Genomic DNA, 6,236 nt, shown 5'->3' on the forward strand with positions numbered 1-6,236 from the left:
TGTTACTGTTAAAACAAAGGACCAATAAAATTGAAAAAATAAAGATTTGTGGAGCTGATTCAGCATTTGATTTCTACAACTTCTGAGGTTGTTTATCAAAAGTATTGACATCAATAAAAAATGTGTTAATGGGTTCCCAAAGGAAAGTAAACATAGGGTGGTAGGATTTAGGCTGATCTCAGCATTTGTTGCAGATTTATTTCTCTGACTTCCAGAAAAGCCTACGCATTTTAAAAAAAAAATACTATTTCTTTTCTGCTCATTTTCAAACAAGATGGAAAAATCATTGTAAGGAGTTTAAACTGACATTGATCATGGCCTGGAATAGTCTTATATCTGTGTGGCGGGGGCGTGGTCTTTGGCCTGCTGCAGAGGAGGGGTGACGCAGTGAGCTCACAGGGCGGCGCGGAGGCGGGGAGGGAACAGGTGCACACACTGAAAAAAATATGTTGTTGGATTTACTTAATTCAATGGTGGACATTTGTTGCACACAGATGTTTTGCTTTGGCAGCAACTTAAACAATTGAGTTAAATTAACACAATTTATTCATGTTCAATAAACCTGTGCAATTTGTGTTGATAAAATGTGACTTAAACATGTTTTGATGAAGTAATTTGAGCTCTTGAAATATTTTAATCCTTCACAATTTTCTCACTTTATCCCAACACCATTCAATAACTTTTACCCAATACTACTTGGTCACTTAAATACTACATGTTATCTTCAAATTACATTTTGCTATTATATTCTAGTATCAAATACACAATTTTCAAAGGAGGCCTTATAACAGATTATATTGTTCTCTTCCAAGATGGTTGCTGGCATCCACCAGTAACCTTTCAAAACAAAATGTCTAATTTCACTGCATTGACAGTAGGTAAAGAATTAAACTGACATTACTCCTCTACTGAATCTATATAAACCAACAGTTAAATAATGTCAGTTCTTCCGTGTTCTCTGGAATCAATCACAGCAAAGAAATTAGACTCTTTCTTTTGAAAAATGTTGGGAAAGAACAATACAAAACATTCTATTTAAGGCCTCTGACGTCAAGATTCAGTTAAACAACAATTATAACTAAACAATTTGAGGTAATGTTAGTTTCCATTAACATTAAATTAGGTTACTGAATTGGCAAACACCTTCCTATTAACATTACCCATTTTACCCCAATAACTAAAGAAATTAGCACTTGCAGGTCAAAACCTTTATTCAAGAGATGCAAAAATAACATTGATACGGTGAGTGACTGTCAAAAATTACGGCACTGATCATACTGTGACATCTTGGTTCAAAACAGCAAGCTTAGAAATATTCAACGTTCCTTACTTCAACTGAATGAAACTGAAAATACCATTTCACACGGCCCATATGGGATATTTAGACTGCATAACTGTTCATGCTACATCTTTTCACTAGTAAAAGAAAGAAAAAATACAAAGAGAAATTTAAAAATGCTGCCAAACAGACAGAGAACTTGTACAGAGCAAAAGGAAAAACAAACAACAACAACAACAAAAAAACGGCTCGTCCTCATGGCAGTTGCAGTGTATATAAAAATGAACCCTGCGATCTGTTCCTGGAATTGAGCTTCAAAAATGCAGCAGAACAAGTGTGAGATTTAAATGTCCTCTCACCTAGAGCTGGTCACCTCACATGCATAACAGTGAGCTTCGTTGCAGGAGCAGTTTTGTCTTAGTTGTGAGCTTTTCTTGAGAGCTGAGTTGCTTCCAACTCAATTACCACCCTTTGAATCACCTCAAAAGTGTAGCAGAGTTGTGATGGGTAACTCATATTGAAGGAATAAAAAAGGTCCAAACAGCATGGCTACTGCAAAGGTCACGTTATCCAGATCTTGAAGAACTACTATACCCTCGATGATGATGCCAACGTCAGAAAAGTCATTGCCTGGTGCATCCTCTGGAGACAGATGTTCATTGTGGTTTTCTCAATCTGTGCAGTGGCCTCAGTCAAGTCCTGGTTAAACACAAAACATTTCTTTAAGATTCCTTTTTAAACTCATCTCTTTTGAATCTACCAGTTCTAATGTTAGAGTAATTTAAACCAATGCAAGCAACATAGTAAATAGCTATAGCCAAAGAGTGGCCTGCCATGCTGCCATTCATGGTCTAACAGAGTTTCTAAGAGAGGGTGAAAAACATAATTTCAAATGCTTTACATTCGTTTTTCTTAGAAAGACACCGGCCCATCAGAAATCCAGGTTTTGTCACTCAGAAGATGTTAGAATTTAGACTTTCAGCCCCACAATTTGGTTAGCTGTTGGTCTTTTTTTTTTTTCAAACAAAAGCTAATGTAAATATTGGTGGGATTTTCCTTTGTTCACTAGAATGACAAATTTAAAGTTTTTTCACACTGATGTGACCCCTAATACAGGGGTGGGGCCTCAAGGGCCGGCGGCTGAGTTCACTACCAGGCCTCATGTGAACTTCAAATTATTAAAGAGGACTACTGGTCCTAACTGGTCCAATGAGGATCAAGTGGATAACTAAATGCATTTTAAAATGTTGCAAAGCCACAATCTACTCATAAAACACTCACCATGAACTCCTGCACCAAGATGTTGCAATTGTCTTTCACACAGATGCGGAGCACTTTGATGAGACTCCCTTTGAGCATTAATGTCATCCTAAAGTATTATAACAAAGAAAACAGAGATTTGTGAACTTTTCAGTAGCAGAGAAGAAAATGATCCCAGACCAAAACTTAAACCAGTCAACATGCAACACCAGCATCTACAAAGCAATATCAAAAGTTCCTGTTTGACATCAACTTTATGGATATATAGTTTCCAGAACATTTATTTTTTTAAAAAGATCAATTTTTCTCAGTGGGCCAGTAAATGCATGACGAAAATTATGGCATCCTTTCGGTGGAATCAGTACTCACAGGTAATAGTTGACTGTTTCAATGGATGCAGCATAAAAATCTTTTACTGACCTAATGCAATACATATACACTTTGTAGTTAAAGAATTTTAAAGTTCTTACTGTCATCATGGCAGCTACATCCTTTAGCTTTGTGCCCTGTTCCCCCGATCACTTTGCAAACACTTTCAGCAGACTGTCAGAGATAAACTCAGCTCCGTCAGAAACCTGTAAAGGCATGGTTGGGATGCACTGGAATGCTGCATTTCATCTGAAATGACATAAAATTATTTTGAAATAACAGCAGGCACTGTGCTTGGTTAATAATCAGTAATGTTTTGTTGAATAAAAACTGTGTTTCCAGATCTTATGGGATTAAAAAAATCCAAAGATGTTTATTTCTGATTTGCAACCCAAGAACCCACAAGTTACAACCTCATTTTAGTTCAAGTGTGCATTAATGTGAGTCCAGTAATCACCTTTCTGACAATACATACAGGTATAAGTCAAACCTATGGCAGATTTTGGATTTCTCAGTTGTATTAATAGGGTGGTCTATTTGAGTATGCATGCACCTAATAATTATAAAAAACCTATTATAATTAAGTTACAGAAACCTTAAGCGAAAATAGAATATACTTTCTTACCATAACACCTTGAACCCACAATCCATCAGCTGACTCCTGGTGAAATGCAGAATAGATGTGGTCTCTCAATGTGCATCAACAAAAACAAAAGGACAGCAGGTGAGGGCAGGAGGGGTAGGGATGTAAGCTAGCATAATACCGCTGATGATATTAGCTAAAGCTGTTCAATGTCCAAAATCTCACTAACACCACGGTGCAGTAAATACACAATGTAACTGAAGAGTCAGTTGGCAAATCTATTCACACAGAAAACCAAATTATGTTATGAGTGCCTCGTAATTAGGTTTAATGTGATATTACGGCTCTTGTGCCAAAGACAAATTCAAATGAAAAAGCGCCAATTCTTTGATAACAGATAAAACAGCAAATAAGCTAACGGCTCTTTTTTAGCATGTTACATGGCGGCACTCTAGACGTTTAACTACATTTGGCTGAAATATGGTAAAAATGAATTCAAAAAATCAAGACATACCAAAAAACGTAGAGTTGGCTGCTCGACTTGACTGAGATGGATGCATTTTTTAAACCACGATCCAAAGCCCGCGAGATGAAATCACGCGTGGTTTCACGAGATTTAACGTTGCTATCTTATTGACTTACTTCACCTGAACATGATATAAACAATTTAATACACCCTTTCTGCATATCATGTAGTTTTTACACTATATAGTTACATTTATCTTTAAAACATGAGGCAATTGTGTTAAATACATGCAAGATGCTTACATAAATCCAAGAGATGGCCAGTCCCTTTTTTTCAGTGCAGGACTGTTTAATGAGGGAGACCTGTCTTATGTCTTTGGCAGTGAGAAGGAGCGGACACACACACTAGGAGTGACGGAGTGGCTGTGTCTGAGGCTGGTGCCAGAAACCGCAGGAGAAGAGACATTGTTTTGAATAAAGCACAATTATAAGCACAACCCAGAAGTGTCTGTATGTGGGTCCTGTGTCACAATCTGCTTTGCTTTAATCTGCTTAAAAAAGCTCTATCGACAGATACATCGGAACAAACGTACATCAACTTTCTTTGTGTTCCACGGTCATTTTCTCCTTCACGCTCTTTCTCTTATCAGCATATATCACGCTCTGGGGTAACCACCTGTTGCCCCAAGCTGTCAACAGGTGGGCAGTTGACAGCTTATAATTGTCACTCTAGTCTATAGCCTGATCTAATGTGATGGTATACCGACAGAGACGAGAGAGTGACAATAAAATTGAAATGCTCAGAGGAAGCGGAACACTTTCAGAAGCAGAGTGAAAAGGGGAAAAGGCAGCTACATCTTTGTTTTCACACCATGGAGAGGTTATCTGTGAGAGCAGTGTGTGAAAACTGGAGCAGAAAGCTGAGACTGTTAACAGTTGTGTCAAACCACCTCAGCAGCACAGCTGTCTTCTAGCTATTAGAGCTCACCTCACACATATACTCTACAGTTAACATCTTAATATTAGTCCTCATGTGAGCTTTTCTCTTGAGCCAAATCAAGTTTGTGTGACTGATTCCAAACATTATATGGCAATAGCAAGTGTTTAAGTAAGCACACTTCATTACATGTAAACGCAATGGGCTTAAAACATGTATACACACATGTTTTGTGTACCACAATGTATTTGCCTTATGTTAGAACCATACTTAAACAGGAATAAAACATGGAAATATTCAATCAGAAGAGGTATAACTGATACATAAGGGAAAGGTAAAGGTCAACAGTTTAGCAGTTTGGAGAACTCTTCTCTCACTTCATTCTCATTATTTTCTGAACTGTACAAGTTTCAGTCACACTCATGTCTGTTGGCAGTGAAGTAATCTTGTCACAACTTTTTGCTTAATTAACTTGAGAGACGAGATATTATATTATTTATCTGTCTACCCTCATTATTTTGTGCCATTGTTTTGACGCAGCTGCCTGCCAGTTGCTAAGATATCCCTACTCTTCCACTTTGTTTTGTTCTCATTATCTGTTTTTTTACCCTTGCTCATCTTTCTGTCATTCAGATTCTTTCTCCACACTTTGTCCAGTCATCCCAAAAATGGATTTAATTTTCTTACTCAGTCTTCATATTTTCAGCGAGAAAACTTGTACAGTATTCTGACATTGTAAGTCCTCTGTTTTTCTATTCAACAGCGCTCCCCTTCTAAAAAATTTTGACCTTAAACCAAATCTTAATTAAAGCTCTCTTATAGACTAAAGAGGAAATAACAATGCACCTTCACAACTCTGAAATACAGTGTGTCTTGTATTTGGACTGCAGACTGTCATTTATCTGTTTCCCTTTGAATTAGAGTTCCTTTGTGTTATATACAGTGAAATTAACACTATATTATACTTTGCAGTACAGCTGATTGGGAAATATCTAGGAGAAAAGACATTTACCAAACTGAATTCTTCCAGTGTTAGCATCCTAGAGCCACACTCAAATTCAGTGAGCTCATTCTTTCACAAATGCTTGCAAAAGCAGATTGCCTGGCTTGGTGCTTGATTGTATACACCCTTGGCAATGGGATGACTGGAGACACCTGAATTCAGAGATTAAGCATTGTGGCTGCTTTTGTCTGTGTAGTGTACGAGCAGAACAATCTCATCCACCATGAGAGTAACAGACTCCACCAAAAAAAATGCTCAGGGAACTGGCAGTGTGATTAAGAGATGTGGCTCAGTACTTTTGTCCATATTGAGTTTGTGTGTGTTTGTGCATACTGGTAAG

General features: G+C 37.5%; 1 long non-coding RNA gene across 3 annotated transcripts; it reads right to left on the reverse strand.

Annotated features, from left to right (window-relative positions):
- Positions 1–784: 784 nt before the first annotated feature.
- On the reverse strand, positions 785–4,295 carry LOC146717641 (uncharacterized). Of its 3 annotated transcripts, none has more exons than XR_014923834.1 (5): positions 4,006–4,295; positions 3,534–3,569; positions 3,010–3,157; positions 2,561–2,648; positions 785–1,978 (listed from the first exon to the last, which is right to left on the reverse strand). It is a non-coding gene; the product is annotated as an uncharacterized LOC146717641 (long non-coding RNA). The 3 variants fall into 3 exon arrangements; XR_014923833.1 differs by having other exon boundaries at positions 3,534–3,597; XR_014923832.1 differs by lacking the exon at positions 4,006–4,295 and having other exon boundaries at positions 3,534–3,973.
- Between the last annotated feature and the right edge of the window lie 1,941 nt (positions 4,296–6,236).

Source organism: Copadichromis virginalis, linkage group LG2, assembly GCF_057382275.1.
Source record: "Copadichromis virginalis isolate Kocher_CV1m ecotype Utaka linkage group LG2, C_Virginalis_male_GT1.1, whole genome shotgun sequence".
NCBI classification, from domain to species: domain Eukaryota; kingdom Metazoa; phylum Chordata; class Actinopteri; order Cichliformes; family Cichlidae; genus Copadichromis; species Copadichromis virginalis.